Raw genomic sequence first — 20,505 nt, 5'->3', positions numbered from 1 at the left:
ATAGAAGTTCTCCTTTTTTCTCTATTGTTTTTACTGCTTTGTTATACGCTATCATACCACTAATTCCTCATTCCCAAAATTTGTTCCCGTACTTTCTCTCCTGGAGGCTATTCTTCTCTCCTATTAGACATATACAACGCTCTTTTTTAATCTATCTTTGTATTCTACTAAAAAAGTTAACTAACGGTATATACATAGCGCAGACAATATTTCAACGTTTACGAAAAAAAAATAATCAAGAGATTTTATTATTTCACAATATGCAAGCGATCATACTTGATGATATGAACAATGCAAATTCTTCGAATGAAAGATAGTATCATCGTAGAACGAAAAGAAATATTGTTCTTCTGCGCGGAAACTGAACAGACTTAATGTTCAATTACTATCACGACTAATACGAATAAGGAAACTCTATTAATGACGAATAATCGGTGAAAATTTTCTAGTATCATTCGGACGTTCGTCTTTCACTTTTCTCCGATTTGACAAATTTCAAGGCAAAGCGGAATGATCGGACGACAGGCAACGTGTCACGAACGACGACGTTTTATCCGACAAATTCGATTTTTGACGGTGACACTGATCGAGTCGGAGAGGTGGAAAGTTTGTCGTCAACCCGAAACGAGGATGTCGTCCTTACGTAAAAATCGCAAAATTCCGGGGACTATGGTTGGAAACGCAGTCCACGCACGTATTCCATCAAGAGGCGAAGCCGGAAGCAGGCCAGCACGGGGTTGAAGGTGTCTCCTCACAAATATACGCCGATATACCACACCGAGTCAAGATAAATGTACTTTGACTCGAATAACCTCTTATTCCGCTTATCGAAGAGGACTACGTGTTATTATACATCACTTGATCGCGAAATATTCGACGCGATTTAGATCGATGCTTCATGATAATGTCCAGGATTTTCCTGCATGGTGGATGGCGCAAGAATCGATTGAACCTGCTTAAGAGGAAACCGCCATACGTATTGAAAAGCTGTGCGTATTCCCTGGCTAGGTAATCCCATTTCCATAATGCTAAGAAAAACGACAATACGCCAGTAAATGCGTTCTTCCAACAATCCACGTGTAAATTTAGTACCACTTTCCTGGATCTTTTATTGTTTTTATTAAATTTACGAAGTAGATAAAATAGGGTAGTTTGTATACTCTGATTTGTCGGAATGATTTTGATGAATATTATTAAAAATTTCTCTCTATGAGAATAAATGCGTTCCTCCAAAGATTCAAGTTGAATTGCTGATATTTTTAACGCATTGTGAAATAAATAAGTCAATGAAGTGTGAATATTGAGATTCGTTGAAAATATCATTTTGACTGCTATTATTAAAATCTTTTCATACTCTGTTAGATACATATATTCATTGAACAAGCCACGTTGAATTTTAATGTATTATTCCCACTGAATTCTTCCCTCTCTGTAGCTTGCTGTATAATGTAAATATTAAAGGGTTTATAAATTTGTCACGAATAATACAGTTCAGCTTACGATTTCACTTATGCTTTCTTCGTTTGTATTATCAGGTTCATGAATTTATATGCAAAACAGTACGCTGGGCAAAATCAGATACGAATTCAGTATGTTTAACGTCACACACCAATATCGTGATGATTGTTTCATGTTCAGGCGACAATATTATCGCATTTGAAAGTAATAATTTATAAGAGCTGTCGTGTCAGCGTATACAAATTTGCACATGAATAATGCGAGTATTCGTCATCGTCGAAATTCGAATAAACGTAGAATCACGCCACGATTTCGATTGGACCCATAATGTAAGATAGGTGTAAAGTATAAACGAATTACAACGACCAATGAAATATTTATCCTGCTTATAACGAATTACGCGTTATGTTCGTTTTCATTGGTAGTAAAATCATCGGGTTTAACCAAGTTCAACAAATTCTAAAGGACCATGCTATCTTGCAAGTGATAAAGAAATTAACATGATAAACCTTGAAGCGAGACCAATACGACGATGATCGTGACACAGAGTAACCAGCTTTCAATATCGACAGGAACAAATAAAGCATTGGCTCGACCTACTCTCGACCTGAAGAGAGAACTGGCAGCTCCCAATCGACCTTTGACTTTGATCGATCACCAGCAATACCGAGGTTGTATGTATTTGTGCTATTAAGTCCTTATAATTCTCTCTCCGACTATCAACAACACTGTTTCTCGTTTAACTTGACAACTGACAAAAGTAATACATGTAATGAAATATCCATTACGAATGTCGCGTGTACATATGATCGTTTCAGGTAGCTTATGAAAATATTATCAAATAAAACAGTGGACAAAAACATATAGGTACATCTCATGGCACAACGTTTGACAAAACGTACGATTTAATAAACACATGCCATTCGTTTAATTTATATATATATATGGATGGCTTTAGTTAGACCGAAATCGAAAAAAGTAGACGTAAATGTCTCATTTTTATACTTCTCCGTACGTTTAATTAAACCCCGTGGTAACGTTGACACGTAATTAATTCCCGAATATAAATCACCATCGTGTCCTGTACGCGGATAAGATACCCTTGCACCAACTCTCTCGAGATTTCCTAAGTATTATCGACTGAAAGAAATGTAAAGTAATACGTACAAGATAACGTCGCGCTGAACCGATTGCATATCGTTATTCTATGTCACGCCACATCGCGTTAAGCCCAACATTTTGCACGAGTTTCCGTGTTCGGTTCTATCGATAGCGCATACGGTATATCTTCGCTTATTAGTTCCACAAGATCGATATTAATTAACAGTTCCAAAACGTAATCGGTGAACCACCGACACTAATTGTCATCGAGCTCAGAGCATCATTGAGGATCAACTGATCCAATTTCACAGCATCGCTAGACGCACAACTGTTTCGATTGAGAAAGAGAAATTCAATTTCGCGCGCATCGATAAATCACCAACAAAAATCCATCGATTTTCATCGAAACGCAATCATGATTCTCGAAACGTCACGTGGCGAGCTACAGTTATCGTTTTCAATGATTGAAAAAGATGATTCTCGATATATTCCGACCGTTAAGTCGACAATGTCGTATTCTTCTCCGCGACAGAAGAAAAACTGCCGCTACAACGGTTGCCCATTTTCGTTATTCATCTGGCAACGGAACATTTCTCTTGTACCGCAGCGTGCGAGTACAGGACACCGACGATCAGGAAGTCAATAGAGAACAATGCAGCCTCGTTTTTCTCAGGATTTCGTAGCTTGATACACTCTTTCTTGTCTTTACCCGCAACGTACGACAGAAATGTCTCGCTCGCGACTACGATTACCTGTGGTAGACGGATACAATTGTACGTGACACTCGCGCGAGCCAACTGTATTAATCATTAGATCGTTTCTTTTTTTCGTTTCTCTGCTCTCTGGTTGCGTGCCTGTCCGCTCTTTTGAACGAAGATGTGACGTTGTTGACAAATGTTTGCCCAGCTTATAAACCTCCGTGTCCCAGAAAACTTTCGTATAGGGCTTTGGAACTTTTTCCGAGTTCTCAGGAACTTGAATCTGTTCTTCGTGGATATATTGTCGCTGTTTTCACGCACCGAAGTAATTCTAATTAAAGAAAGATAGCCGTAACGATCACGAATTCTCTGAATTGTCTTATATTTTTCTATATGCCAGTACGACTTTCCTAATCTCTAACGTTTTTCTTGCAAGGCAAGAAGTTCACAAATGCGACTATCAAATTACAACGCTCATTACGTGACGAAACACAAGAACAAGGGTATGACGATAGGTTCGCCGGTACTGTTCACGCGTTCATCTGCTTAGGATTGAGATGTTTGTCTTGCATCTGACGTTGCGTCTTACTTGCCGAAGATAGGAAGGCGCTAGAGCACTCGAGCGGAGGTTTGCCAGGTCTGCACTGCATGTGACGTCTAACGTAACGCCGATAACTCACCTACTGCACGCCGACCTTCGAAGAGGGAACTTGCTCCTTCCAACAGCAACCTCGTCATCCACTCTCTCTCTCTCTCTCTCTCTCGCTCTCTCTCACTTTCTCTCTTTCTCTTCCATCTCCCGTCCCATTTCTGCTTGCTCCGCCGCTACCCCTCAGCCACCACCGTCACCTCGAGACTCCTTCAGAATAACCCTAGGCACCGTCAAGTTTGCGAAGGGATGAACGAGAAATTACAGAGAGGTTTGGTTAAATTCCTTCTTCCACCTCCTCTTCCTCAGCCTTTTGCTTTCAACCGCTCTCTTTCCTTTTCTCTTTCTGCTGCTCTAAGTCTGTCTGTCCGTACCGTCTGCCCTCTTCGTTTTCCTTCTCCTCTCTATCCGCCTAGTCGTTTCTCTTTCGTTTCAGCTGTCTCCCTAAGAACCTCGCGAACTCGAATCCCAATGGGATCGGTAATTACTGCCGGACGACTCCTCCGGCTGCTGCGATCATTAATTTACCTTCAATTTCGAAGCTTATACTTCACCGCTGAATCTATAGATTCGCGGACGCATTATCTCTCGATAGCCGGTCGAGAGGGAAAAAATACGAGAACGACCGAACCGAGACGGGTCAACAAGGCTTCTTATCGAATCCGGAGACGGGGCCTTGTACGTACTTCTGCGGTCGATCGTTTCCAACTTTCAAAGGAAATGAAATATACGCTATAACGCCCAACGATCGTAATATACGCGGAAGTCTCGATGTGATCGAATAAGGGAATGGCATAACGAGATCAGTGGCTTTAATTTAAAGTCAATAGATCGACCTCATTTCCTAAAAATCTCGAACACCGTTACTCTAGGAAGAACTAATAACCAACTTCTCTTCCGCCTTCTTTTTTTTTTTTCCCCAACATCGCATCGTGGCGAATAAATTACGGTTAAAGTATTTACGAGATTCTACATTCTAACCGAAAGTTTTTCATCAAAGTTGAAGCGGAACTTTTATAGGAGAACATCCTTCCACCATTTTTCAAAGTACACACACCTACAACGTGGTATAGAGTGGATGTAAAAATTCTCACATGCCGAAGCTCGTTCATTATGTTACGGCGGAAGGGGGTTGTGTGGAGAATAATATGTTATGGAATTTCGTGTTACGTGAAGTAGTATACCGATAGTGAACGAAATCAGAAGATTACTTCGGTTGTTTATCAGTTAAAATCACGTATGCAGAAAGCATAATCAATCTGATTACCAATGCTAATGTCAGATGTAGAGAGATGAGGTGAAATTAATCCTTCACTTTTATTACAATCTGTTTATACCTTTTCCAATAAAAGCCAAGATTATTTTTTGTATAGCCTGCTGAGAGATAACTTCCAATATTCATTCTAAATAAAATTAACTGAAATTATGCACGATGGTTGAAAAGACGTGGAATCATCCATTTTCCGTTCTCGCAATTAATATAACATTTTAATTAACAGTTTCAACAAATTCAACCTACAAGTCCGAGACTTATGGTTATATATTTACGTATCGTTTAACGAGGTCAAAGAAGTCTCCTTCATTCTCTTTATCGCGCTCTTCTTCTAGGCCGTGTTCGTCTATTTCTCAGATAATGACCAGTTCTTCTGTGTATTTTCATGGACGAGTAAAGTTTCTTCCTTCCCGCTGAATTCCCGACGAAAAATACGAAAAGAAAATATCTTGTTGTGCCTCGTGGACTTACTGTTCCGTTAGAATCGCTGTTGCAAGACTGGTAACGAAATAACTCTTCGAGAGAATGAAAACATCGTGAAAGTTGAACGAGTAATGTACCACAGAATATACATTTAAACTCCACTTGCAAAAGGTTGTGCAAGATCAATGTCCAACATTTTTCTAGTGCAGATGAATCGCGACATTCATAAATCTTTTTTTTACATAAAGAAAGAAAGGGTCTTTCTCGTCAAAATATTTGAAAGAGCACGTTTTCGAGATTTCAAACGTTTTTCAAATGTTCGTTTTCAAACAAAAAAAAAAAAAAGAAAAAAAATGCAAAAGTTAGAAACTCGATCTTTTTCATTCCCCAAAGCAGAATACTCCATTAACCATGAACAATTCTGATTCGATGCAGTAAAAAGCTTCTGTGCAGTTTCACAAAGGAATCGGACGAGTTCTGTGGTGTGTTGCAGCTACAGCAATTCGTGTAAAGAATCGGTACGTTTCTCGTATCGATACGGGAACTTTCTCCCATCGTCAGCGTGAAAAATACACTCGCTTTGTGCGCTTTGTGCGCCTCTGATCACTGACACGGTTACTTCAATCGGAATAGTATGTAAGGAACATGATTCCGTTGTTAGTCCAGCAACTTTTGGAAAACTGCAAAACATCGTTGGTATCACATTTTTTTATGTTTATTGCGTTACTTTTTTACGTATATACATAAACAGTGAGGAAGTCTCTGTGAAGTCTTAATCTGATGGATTACGTTACATAGTGTTTTACGCATGAGATACGACGCTTTTTAGCTTGTATAATAAGTTAAGTGGAGGGTGAGATATTAAGTAGTACAAGTGTTTCACTGTACAGACGCAGCAGAAACGCGAGATATAAGTGGAAATTAAAGATCATATTATTGTGAATCCTTTTAGTGATCACTAAACAAGATAAAAGATAATAACAAAGAAAACAGTCGGTAAGAAAATTATTAATATTCGTAAGTTTCTTAAAATCGAGTTAAAGGAAAGAAGAATGGATAACGAAAGATTATTATTCATGTTCTATGTAATTTTATCCTTCTTGAGGATAAAGGAACTACTGTCGCGATAACAATTACGGCTGAAAATTAAAGATTCTCCATTTAACATTTCGAAGGTATTAAATAAGGAAAATTTTCCATGAAATTTTTCCACTCAATGGCCCTCGAAAATGAAATACGTTTAGATTAAATACACTAGATGAAACAGAGAGACAATTGTATTAAATGGTCGAGATTAAATTTTCTGAATACATCGAAAAATGCAAGAAATGTCAGAGAATTTTGCTTCGATTACATGATGGGATAAAGTGCTATGCAAAATGAATAAAACGAAAACAGACATCTCCTTGACTAAATTTTCATCGTGCACGCATAATCGTACTATTTAAGGGAGGAAAAAATCTCTGCTAATTACCGATCCGTTAGCGCAAATTTACCATGAACTAATTGACGCTACAGAGGATTATACATCGCAGGAATCGTCCGTGTATTTTCTGCAGTTTTTACAAGTGATTGCAGCAGATGCTCTCGTCGCAACACGCCATAATTATTCACGTGCAAACATGCAAGCCCGTTCTCACCGAATTGTATTTCATCTACCCCTTGTCGTTCGACAAATCGAGTTAATCTCATTGCTACTGAAGCTACTGCGCGCCAGAAAGACAACAGCTAGAATGTTATACGTTGTAAAACACACGTATTCGTTGCTGGGATTAAATAATCCACATATACAAGAAACAAAGCCTGTAGGCTTAAAATATCTAAAATATATTAAATTGTAGAATAAGTTGTGAATTGTTGAATCGTTCCTATGTTAATCGTGTTCTTTCATGGATAAGTAATATCTCAATTTTTGCGATAGAAAATATAACGTAGAATAAAATACAAAATTTCCTAGTTATTTTCAAGAAAACTGTAAATATGTATTTTGTCGTTTTACTCCCATGCACGTGTCATATTTCAGCAAGTTTGGGATTTAACTGGAAAAAGTAGAGATTGTATGAAATCCATTATCGATTTCTTGTTGCACAAAAATGTAGGGAAAAGAACATTTTATTGAGAAAGGTACAGTTGCAAAAGAAAAAGAAAACAGGTTCGTGGAACTTACTGGGTTATAGAAATATATGCACTGAGCTACGAGGATAGAAATCTAAAGAAATAGTTTCAAACGAATATTGATATAAACGGATTATTATTAACGTTTAATATTTGATAAATATTAAATTATTTTACTCACTTTGGTTCAAAACGATTTCTACGATAGTTCATGGAATTTCTTCCTGCATAAAGTAAGCATTTTATCGATTTTACAGAATATAAAGATATATTTGACACTCTGCAGCGTATGCAGTAGAGAAAAGACATTTTCTTCTATGAATTTGTGCTAGTGTTTTAACTAACTTTAATTCACTGAATCTAATACTTTATGGATATTAATAAAATATCACATTCATTTTGCACAAACAATTAATTTCCGATGTTTCATAAAATCTTACGAATCTTATCATTGTAACGTCAGTTATCTCTTTATTTTTCACTTAAAATATACACGATGGTTTAAAATCGGGAACAAAGCGGGAGACGACGATGTAAATTCGAAACTCTGCTGCAAAATGGACGCCACGAGGCATGTTGTAGGTATACACGAGTTCAAGACAGGAATACGAACGGAGGACGACCAAGAGAGTAGAAAAATGGTGGCGCGAAAGGAGGCGAGAGCTTAATTCTCCTCGGTTCTTGCCCCGAAGCACCGACCTACTTCTTCCTTCACGGGAGGCATCAAAGATTTTTAAACGAGTGTATTTCCTCGCGCGACGACGAAGCTCAAATTGTTAACTCGTTGTAAAGTGGAGCACTTTCATTTCCGCTTTTTACTCGATTTATCTGTGACGTTGCGTTAATCTTCCCTATCTACCGGGCTGTATCTTCTCTCTTTAAAGGGAACAGAAATTGCAACGACATATTAACGTCGAATCGCGTAAATGTGAAAATATTTCCAGCTGAATCGAACTCCAATTACAAAATCTAATGGTAAAGCGTCATGCAAATCGATTCTTGGTTGAACGATCAGGTATTGAAAACGCTTGAAAATATGTTCCGATTAAAACGAAGATTTACTGGCCTCTGCAGAGTTATAACATTCTGTACCTGTAATACATTTGATAATAAAGAGAAACCCAATGAAACAGTGGTATAGATGCATTTCTTTCCTCGAAAGCAATATCACATTTGGATTTATTTGCAAAATTGTATTAATTTGCAAACTTTATGATTACGTATTTCTACGTATAAATTTTAGGAGCATGCAATTTTTCCTATTATGGATGAACTTTAGTTACACTTTCCTCAAATTAAAGATATTGTCTCTGAAGCATTGTACATGTTTTATTTTTCACAAATATCTTAACGACTGGTTACCGTGAAAGCTATTCGTAATGACTATAAACGTTTGTATCCTACGAAAAAGATAAATAAAAACTATGACAAATTATCTGAAGAATAATTGTCTTAATTCGGAGGATTAACGTCGAGTTTGGAATAAAAGTAATGTCGCACAAAGAGACAAAAAGAGATACAAACAGTTGGTTCGTGTTAATCGTCGGTATTAAGAACGACGAGTGATACTAGAAAGCCCAATCCTGTGTAAAAGTGAGGATCGGGGCCATTTTATCTGACCACGCCTTTCTACTTCCTGGATTGTTTCCTCGTTAGGTTACGGCGCGCTAATCGTTATATCTTTCTTTCCCATTCTCCCTATTTTGTACTTACGACTAGATCGATCCAGTGAGTCAGCTAACTAGTGGCTGTTAGTCGTGCAGATAAAATATCTACGAATATTAAGAATTAACTCGACGTATACACGCCAGTTGAATATTCAAATTCATAATCAATTTTTCAGTTCAAATCAAATTTTGCCAGAGTTTACTCGCCCTGACTAAAGTAACTAATATTTGAAATATCCTGTCAGCCAGGTTCCAATTACCAAGAAGTTATGTGTACGCAAATAAACGTGAAATACGCAGTCTATATTCGCAACCTAAATTTATATTAATTATTTACATGTGAATAATAACGAAGGGGTGGAAACTCATTTCCCTTCATCTTAAATCGCTCACGGGAATTACACCCGCCATTCGCTAATTCTACGCGCCACTTCAACTTCCCCTTTGCCATCACATAAATTTCCAAGGCTCCTAAAGTTATAAAACACAAACCTCTCGCAAACGCGAACCGTGTGTAACTCCTATTAAGGTTCAAAATAATTTCTCCGGTCTGCTTATAGAAAATTCTCAGAATTTTCAATAATGTTTCAATGTTTCAGAGAAATATATAGTTTTTCATTCGTAATAGAATGGTCAGAAGGCTTCTCTGATCGATCAGTCAGTTGTGATATCAGAGTTGTGTTTAGGAAACGAGAAACCATGTTATTTTCCGTTAGAAAATTCTCTACGGGGAGTTGAAGCTATATTGGCTGAATGTCGAGACATCGTTGAACTGCTTTAATCACATGCGCCGGCAGACAAAGGATTTCCCTCTAAGCCCTTTGATCATGAACATTGAGCCCTTAAATCATCGTAGAAATACATAGAAAGGAAGGGGCGTGTAAGTCTTCCTACGTCTCTATTGTCTCTATAATCATCGAATTAATATGAACAAGGAAGTTTGTGCTGTTAATTTGATCAATCAACTCGTGCAATGTCAAGCACAGTATGCTGTGAGTATAAGATCATTTAGACACGAAGGATAATTGAAAAAATCCTCAAATAAATATAATTGTGAAAAGATATTATGCCTGCCATGATTAATAACTGATCTTTCGTCGATTTCTTATTTAATTATATAATATTTGATTTCTTATTTAGAAGAAATTATTTCTGTAAAAATAATAGATACTTCTACGCTTCTCTTTATCTTTGCTACAATCTTTATCAACAGATAGTAGTACCGAAAGTATTGTCTAATAATTTATACACCATACTATTTATACACTGCATTACAAATACAATATCTTCTGCAATAAAAGTCGTAGAAAAACTATCGTATAAGAAATAAGACCGTAAAATTTAAGTCTAGAAATACGAATATACGTACACCGGAAAAAGTAAGAAAAATGTGTAGCGGAGTGGAAGCTAAATCGGCGACATCCATTTTCTTCGGTGATAAAACGAAATTCTCGTCGGAGGGTGCGGATTTATGATTCGAATGACAGGTCATAGTTGTCTTTGATCAAATTTGGCCATTAAATCTTCTACACCAAAATCTATCGAAACCTAAACGAAAAAAGAAGATTGACGGGAATTAAACCATCTCGAGAGATTATACGTACGAAAGTCTTCTATAAAAAATAGAAAGATAAGACAAAGGGTGTAGCTTTCGATCGACGCGATTCTGATCGTCTGGAATCACCGTTTTAATCCGGAGTTATAGCGATCCGGGAAAGCTATTAGTCTTCATATCCGTGAAGATCTTAAGGAAACTCGGAAGAAGCTAAAAGTAATGATCGCTGTATTAAGCGCTACATCCGCCCTTCGGCTATCAAGGAGATTCGAAAGACATAACAATAGCACGGAGTGAAAGATCAATCCGTGGAGCCTTTGCAAGATCGAAGATAAAGGTCTTGAGCCATCGAGATAGCAGAGGTCCCCTGTGCGTCACGTAAATATAATGCTCTTTTTGTTTTGGTGTGTCAGACACGGATTGAATACTAACAATCGATTATTAAAATCGATAAAGAAAGATACTAGCTAAAGGTACTGTCAAGCGATCGTTAACTATCAATCATTGCTAAAGTTTAGCGAACGAACGAATAAACAGTTTTCGTTATGAAGAAAAAATGGCAAAGAAATTACAATATTCATATTTGAATAATGGAATAATTATACGAACTTATGCAACGATAAATCACGGCGAAGAACCCCATAACTTTTGACGTCGAGGAATCGTGAAACACTCTGAATGATGACATCGATATTTCAGAAACCAGGTCAAACTTGGAAACCAATGCATCTGACATTAATGCGTAGTACAGCGGCCCATTAAGAAGATTCAGTGCGATTTGGGAAGCAATGGAAGAAAACGGGTATCAAGGCGAAAAGAAAGGCGAAACTCTATCGCGATTGGAGGTGGCGAGGCCAAAATCGATAAGAATCGGACTGGCCGGCTCGTGGGGGCTGCACCGGCTCGCCGGGACTAAGAGAAACGGGAAAGGAAACAGGACGAGAAGGTTACTGGAGGATATTCCCTTGAGTTAGCCACAGCGAAATACGATAACATCTTAACTGCCTTAGCTCCACGCATCGGCTCGTTCAGCCCCACCGGTGGGCCATTCCAGCTTCGAAAGAAATTGTTGCTCCACAATGAAATTGTCCCTCAACCACCTTCCATTTATTCACACATAGGAAGTTTTTTATTGGTGGGAAATAAAGAACGTGTCTTTTTGTTTTAATGGATTTGGAAGACGAATAGAAAATTATAGTTAGGCTCAGATATTTGCAACAAAATAGTTTGCAATAATCTACATAAAGATATTAAGGAACAATTTCAAATACAATATTGTTACAGCTATAATATTAAAAGTAGATATCTCGATGAATATCGCCAAGTTTATCCAGATTTATGTTTCAACCTCAAGTTCGTGAAAAATGGACAGATTTCAGAGCAAAAGAATGAAATTAGCGGAACGCCTTCGAGTAATTTAGTAGCCTTCGTATCGTACAGTTTCAATTACCGTAACTGTCGGTTCACCGAAAATACAACACGTATTGGCTGAAGTTAAAGGAACAATTTCTGATCGGGCTCGTTCTTTTTCGCTAGCGTTTCCGTCGGTATCCTCGCGATATAAGGAAACAGAAAAATCGGCTAGGTCGAATAAACGAGTATAGAGACCGTCACGTAGCGCTCTGTCACGAAACCTCGTCATCCGGAGGCAAGCTGTAACAAGAAGCAAAGAAACGACCAAAAAGAAAGAATTTAGCACGCAAGGTCTCTGTTACTATCGGGTGTATACCCCTCCCTTTCTCTGACGAATTGTCAAACATGGAGGGTAAGACTGGCACGTTTCTCGTTGTGAAAGACGGTCCACGTGCATCGTGATTTCCGGTAACAGTACCGACGAAATAAAAGAAACTCGTTCGGAGATCCGTCGAACAAGAAAAGCAGATCTCTGCCTTGTGGATTACAAGGTACAGGGGTAGGTTTCTTTCCGTGGGGAGGAAAAAAGAAGCTATAAGAAGTTGAAAAACTCAAGAGAAATGTAAAAGAGAGAGAAGTCAAAATAAAGTATCATACGTACACTACCGTACTTAACAGTAATTAAATTGTTCAAAAGTTTTACAATAACGAAAGAATGTACAGATTCAAAATGAGGGAGGTACTTCGATCTTAAAATAGTAAAGAAAATAGGTATAAAGAGGAGCAAGTTAAAAGAGTACATGTAATGTCCATTATCATCATTCCCCTCGTGTTTAGGTATCCTTTCTTTACATTTTTTAGCTGGAAGAGTTTTGAAAAGAGGTAAGAGAGCTCCTAGCAACTGTACACGAAGAACTCTTTCTGGATGTCTTTGATCAAATCTATCGAAGAAAATTGTAAGGAGAAGTACGGATGTTCAGAGAAGCGTTAAAAGAAGGTAAAAACTGAATTACTAGAGTCAAGAGATACTTAAAATATTGGAAAAATATTTCATTAAATAATTGTATTGACCGATGAAATTTATATTTCAATCGAAATGGAACTTCTCCTTTCTGCTTCAATTTTTATCATTGTACGCGTTCTTTTTCATTTGTCCAGAGCTTCTCGAATTCGATGCAAGAAATTGAAGAATATAGCCATTCTTTGGGTGAAATAAGATTTATTGTATAATAGACTGAGATTTACGAATCTCAAGAAATAGAGTTAATGTCGGTGATCCATATTCTCCGAATAACTCTTCTTCGTCTCAAGAAAATAAGAAATCAGCCAAGCAAATGGAAAAGAAATGGTGTTAAATCACTCGTATCTATCTAACGCCGAGAAAAGAGATTTTGTTAGAAGAAGTCCATAAAAAAAAAATACTTCGCATTATCTACCTGAAATTGGTATTAACTAAGATGAATCTCTATTTTCTATTTCCCCTTTCTCCACAAGAATAATTACCTCCTACGACATTACTTTATTACTTACGATATTATCTTCTATTCTTTTCGATAAGTCCTAATGAAAGAACAACGGTAAACAGTGCCTTATGAATTATTTTATCGAAAGAAAAATAATACCACGCCACGTTTAAACGTGAAACGAAGTTCCAACAAAGAAAAATGTCTCGCAGATCTTTGCATACTTACTTTCCCTGTTGAATACAATCGATCATTTATTAAACGAAGGTTCCGAGAGTAAAGCTCACGGTGAAGGAGAATTAAGTTCTCAAAGGAAATGCCACAAGGAAGTGCAAAGCTACTCGGGTGATATCGTCGGTTGGGAAAGTACGAACGCAGTCACGTAACGCATTGCAGCGGAAACCCCGCGCTTCCGGCCGGATACGAAATGGAAGAGAAGAAAGGAAAAAATGGCGAGAGAAGAAGGTATACATCGTGAACGCATTCTGTACGCAATGCTCCTGGCGGCGCTATAGTCGCTTCTTCTGAAAGTTTCATGAGCTTCGCACCGATCGGGGGAAGCTTTTTATTCGCACGGAACGCTTTGCATTTTTACGACAGGAGTAAGGTTACGTGTAGGGTCCTTTACCGAGACCTTTGAGGTCTCCACGCGAGTTACGAAAAGCTCAATGCGAACATCCTTCGTGTCAATATTCTTGGATGGTACATTCGCTGGACACATTCTGAAAATGAAGTCTGAAATTTCATGAAATGGAACAAATTATATGGAATTTCGTATCTATAAAATAGGAAACGAAGAACTGGTTTGCGGCACAGTGAACTCGCAATTATAAGATATGATTATTTATGACATGAATTTTTTATTTCTTTTGTTTACATCCTCGTTATACGGATATAATAAATTACATGGAAATTTTTTAATCTCCTGCAGGTACATTAAATCTGTCTGTATCCCTGAGGATAACCTGTTGAAATGTTTGCCATGATGATTCGCCAATATCACTTTCAAAATTAAACAATGTTACTCAATTAACCAATTTTACATTATATTAACCCGTGTTCCATTTTAGCATTATGTGTATGCTCTAAAATGCAACCTCGATCGAGTGCTTGAATAAAACAAATTCAAATTAGCTTTTACACGACTATCAATAATTCTACTTCAAATATTGGGAAATTCGACGTTTCATAGAATTTGTTATCTTTAACGTAGACATATTACGTATTATCGAATACGTACAATTAATAACGTGGCGAAGGTAGCGACTGTAGCTTTTTCCAAGCCTTTCAACAGGAGCAGCTTAAATTTCAATTTTCTAAAGGACCGGAGCAGCAGCAAGTTCGTAGATAACAGACTTTCCCTCCAGTTCTTCTATAACCAATATCTATGTTATAAACGCAGGGGTAGTTGAATATTTAATAAAACCTCGAAATCCTCTTCGCAGCTCTTCTTTAATCTTTAATCTATTCACCGACGGTAGTGGTAGTCTCGTGGCTTCTCCGTATTCCTGGAATTCTTCCAATCTCACCGGAATATTTCGCTACTTCTCGCCGGTTTCTAACTAACTTTATTTCTCGCCCTTAGCTGCTTGTCGACCTTGAGTATCCAGATCCTATTCTTATTCGGGAGAATTCGTATTCCACGAGACCCCGTTGCCTTTTTTCCCCAGCTCGAACTCGTTCGCGCCCACCCATTTTATCCCTCCGTCCGCATTGAACGGAGAGGGAACGGCGAAACTTGCGATAAGTCGATCCGTCAGGTGCGACCCGAAAAGAAAGCTTTCAATGGAAACGTCTCGGGCTAAGAACGCAGATTCCCGGACCTCTCGGGGATCGAGGAACTTTTCGCAACGCGGAAACTGAAGCATCCCTCTCCGCCTAAGTTCGCGGAACTCGTTTCCCTTCCAGCAGACACTCGCAAACACGAAAAAGCCGTACGAGCTCGGAGTCCTGCTTCTTCGTTGTATCTCTGTGTCGAAGAAAACGGCAAACCTTCGAAAGTAGGCGATCCTTGACTGGAGTTTCGCGTTTTGGTAACTGTAGATAGAAAACTCTTAACCTAGACGCGAAAAAGCTGGAAAATTTTGTTGACAAAAATGGTTGGCGGAAAAAGAAGAAGAAAGTATTAACATCTTCTGCTTGTCGGGTTTGTTCTATTCCACGATGGCCTGTATCTCTGAGTGTATAGGTGTGCGAGAAATGTTCAAGAAAGCAGAGAGGTTAGTAACGGAATTATAGTCGCGTAGCATCTTCCTCTGTGTAACGGTGAAGACAAATTTTCGCACTTCAAAGGAACATTTTCGTCAAAAGGAAAGTAAGCGATCAAATAAGTCTGTGAATTTTGTACAGTGAGAAAACAGCTGTATCGAAAGTTGAAAGGATACAAAGAGAGACAGAAGTGAAAAAGAATAGTGAATAGTGAAAACATAGTGAGGAAGGAAGAATATACATCAATTCGCACGAAAGGTGCATCGATATATCTTGTATCCTAAGGTGTTTTCCTTGCGTATAAACGGCTTCTCTTATATGAATCGCGTACACTTCCATGCTGCCTCGTAAAACTCTGAAAAATTTATCGCTTACTACTAACGTAAGATGTCTACGATATGACGCGTTTTGCTTCCGCCAAAACTCTCCAAACGGCGGAACGATCGATGCATATTTAAAAACTCGATCATCCCTTCGATTTGAATTCTGACAGAACGGTCGGTGGACTATCAGGATGAATTTTTGAATAGGATAAGGCAACACATCTCTGGACTAAAGGTACTGAAATGAAGAATATAATATGCATGTATATGATCCATCCATCAATCGATGTTTAAATATTTCGCGAAAACGTATATTCTATACAACATATTTTGAATAATAATACCTCTCATCCGCTAAACTATAACTATCTACTTAAATTTCGTGCAAATGTAGTTTAATGTAATACAATTTGGATCGAATATTCATGTTACCCGGTAATAACTTAAATAAGAGCCAACGGTTTACATTTTGTATTAAAATAAATTTATTTCAAAATCAAAATACGTAAGAGATTTAACGAGACTTCAAACACGTCACTACTCTATTTCGTTTTACGTTTACATATTTCCAAATCCTCAGGAACCTAAACTGGTTGAAATAATCTTATTATGTTATACCAGAAATACATTAGATCTATTAAATGAAGGCACTAGCACAAGTCATTGTCCTGAAATTAATTCCAACAAATTATTCTGAAAATAATTCGATTTCTATAAATCCTCGAATTTAGAACATCGCCGATACACCCATTGGCAAATACAATCCTAAAATCGATCACCGAAAGTTTTCCAGCAAAAGTCGTTATTCATGAACTCCCATCCCGTATGAATATTTGCTTCTAATTACCGGTATGCGGTGCACGGAGTACCTATTGAAATGGCTATCTCGCGCAACGTTTCACTCGAAATACAGCCAACGGGTCCTCGCAATGAATCCGGACCTCCATTCGAATACCATGCACGCACGAGGGATGATACCATAACTACGTGGAAAACAATAAAGATGCCATACTCCACGAAGGGTGTGTATAGGAAGAGGTGGAGGCAAAAGTAGGTTCGGGAAGCCTGCTAGCATTCGTAATTCCGATGACGCGATAATGCTGACCACCCTGCCAGCCGAAACAATTTATAAGTCCCTATCTAGACAGGTCACTTTAAATTATGAAGCTCTTTATTACACCGGCACGCGGGAAGACGCTAAACGCGCTGAGTCGTTGTTGCAAAATCGACCCTCACCCTCTCCCTCCCCCTCCCGCCCCTACTGGCAAACGTTGCTTGCGTATGCGAATTTCGAGTGTCACACGAGCACGACCCTGGAAATTAATCGTGTAGCTATCGTTAATACTGTACGCCGACGCCACCGCTGCTGGACAAAACCAAATTGTAGAATCTAAGTGGAAACTGTCTGGTGATTTATGCACGACACACCTAAGCTTTTCTCCGGTAGAAACTCCGTCGGAGTATCAGTTTTCACAATGTATAGTCGTATAGTAGCGATGCAACTGATCGGAGTATTTATACTGATGTATTAGAAGCAACTTGCTTAATACGAAAAGTTTCGTTTCGAAATACGTAGTATAATAAATCGTGAAGTTCCTTCGTGGTGTATATGTATATGTGGTTTATGACATATTATTTTGAAATCATAATTGAAGTAAAAAAAGTGATGTATAATAAAGAGCGAAGAATTTGTATTATATTATTACGTAATAATTGTTGGCCATACAGTTACGCGATATTATTCAGATTGTCAATTTAATTAATGAACTGATGTTATTGGTATTGCTCTTGGTTAGAAATATCTACAACGCGAGCAAGCATCTACAACATGAGCAGTAATTTTGCAGCATGCAGAATATAGTAACGATAATTTTAATCTGCTGTTGTTATTTGTGTAAATACAACATTGAACGCGGTTAAATATACCAACTCATGGTATTACGTAATTATAGTTATCGTATTATCTACAGATTTAGAGATTTTCTGCATGCAAAGCCGTAAATTCTATTCACCGTATCAATACCTTTTTATTCGACCAATAAAGATAAAATAACCAACCAAAATACCCCTATTCAGGCCTTTAATAAATAAGATTGCCCTTAGACAGAAAGTTTCTCTTGGTATACATTGAACGTATATAAATATTGTTATCCGTGAACTCGGCTATGATTCACAACACCTAAACAAGCTAAGGACGCTAACGAGACCTCTGCAAGCCATCGATCCCTCAGGATTTCAGGGACGACCTTACCCGTTTAATGAATCAATTAACCTCGCCTAGTAAACGGCCAATCACTGTCAATGAAAAGTCATTACCGCTAAAATCTAATAATTACCGTGGATATTTGGCGAAATTAAGGTAACGCGAAGGAACTTGGGCGTGATTCACGAAACACCCTTCAGACGGACGATAGAAACACTATGGCGAGTCGATGTGCACAGAATGTCGTGGTAACATTAGCGAGGCATGAAAATTAAATTCCGCGTAACGATGTCGACAAAAACGACGTTCTCGCCCGAAGCAACGGTAGCGTTCATCGATTCGTCCATTATCCGAATTTCAATTAGCCGGCCCCCCTGTGCTGAGCTACGATAATAACGCTACCTACATGACCCGAAGGTATGAAAAAAAATAAAACGGCTCCGCATGTCGCTGAAAAACAAACGCTTTGTGCGCGGTAGACACGTTAATATCTTCACGAAAAAAGGTATACACATACATACATACATTTTATGAAATTGCGTGCGTTTAATTAATTGAAGAGATAATTATGAAGAAACGAATAAAGAGGAATAGTGGCGTTTACCCGCGATGCGCTTTCACGTGGTATCGAAAATCCATTAAGTGTAAATGCGATATAAAACGGACGAACATTTCGTTTGAAACGTTTGCTTCGACATGGTCAGAGAAATTTCCGAATAACGATTTTCTTCGGTTTTGTCGAATAATAGAATATTTTTTAAACGCATGGTCAATATTTTCCGATAAAATATCGATCCTTTGATTTTCGTTAATTAAAAATATGCCATTAAGAATACCTGTGTATATGAATAAGAATGTTTTATACGTACGTATGTATACTGAAAGTGCTTTATTACAAAGTCGTTTGTGCTTAAAAACCTGTTGATGTACAAAAGAAAACGTAAACAGAAAACGTGATACAAGTCAATGGAATTACATACAAACGGAAATCTTCGATATATCCTGTTAAATATACTAAACTAGGATGATACACGACAAATAATTTTATACGTTTCTTTAGTTAAATAAATAGACATTTTAACATAATACGACTTACCACTGACGCGTTGAACAGTGTTCCAACACAACGATCCTTGTAATCCTTTCACGTTGTACTAATCTCTAAAGTTTCCGCCGTAGTTTGGCATTACACGCAAAGTTTCATCAATTCACACACGTTTCTGGATATTATTGAATTCGAGTCAACGAGTTTCTCTAGCTAATGTAACAAATATCCTCGTGGTCCGATATAATGACCTATTTTTCATAAATTAATAATACATCATTCACACCGAAAAACTACTATATACGAATTATTCCATAAATATCTATTTCGATTATTTGAAAACGATAACCTTTCAATCTACATAGAAATAGTCAATCTTCGCACTTTTATTATATTATCAATTATTAACTGTATTAAATGGAAACACATGTAAAAGCGATACCTCTACATTCGTAACGCATTAATCAAATATTTCGCCACATTTTCGATCACATTCGTACGAGAATAACACATTTCACGTATTTCAGCGTCTTTTCAATTCACCAGCGTCGAAACAATTGGCGTTCGATTGTGAGGTTATCCGCGGTATTCGCGCCAAAACGAGAGTTGTTTGATTCACCGAAAACTTCGCACGATACGAACGACGACACACTTTCCTCCCGGTAAACGATGGCTAGGAATCAATACGACACCGATAACATACGCAATTCGATACTGTTGATATTCGTTTCGAGGCAAATTTCACGAACAAGTCACAAGAGATGTAAAACATCCGCACGCTTCCCGACGACTGGAAGAGTGACCAAGCGTCTGCTGCTCTTGAGGCAAATAGTGCGCATGCGACATAAACAAACCGTAAAGGAAAGCTTCACATAACGGGTGGGAGTCGAGGATCTCGATATCTCGATACACCTAATGAGACAACATAATTGTCAAATATGGCAATCGTGTGCGCGGGATTAAGCTGTATC

General features: G+C 37.9%; 1 protein-coding gene across 1 annotated transcript in view; it reads right to left on the bottom strand.

Moving 5' to 3' along the window:
* Positions 1–20,298, bottom strand: part of LOC122568153 (semaphorin-2A) — a 558,514-nt gene extending 538,216 nt beyond the window's left edge. Inside the window, exon 1 of the mRNA XM_043727557.1 lies at positions 19,586–20,298. The gene's annotated coding sequence lies outside the window, so the exon portion shown is untranslated. The remainder of the gene's footprint in view (positions 1–19,585) is intronic.
* Positions 20,299–20,505: the final 207 nt, after the last annotated feature.

Source organism: Bombus pyrosoma, linkage group LG6 (genome assembly GCF_014825855.1).
Source record: "Bombus pyrosoma isolate SC7728 linkage group LG6, ASM1482585v1, whole genome shotgun sequence".
Lineage (NCBI taxonomy): Eukaryota > Metazoa > Arthropoda > Insecta > Hymenoptera > Apidae > Bombus > Bombus pyrosoma.
This window is presented reverse-complemented; position numbering and strand designations above follow the sequence as displayed.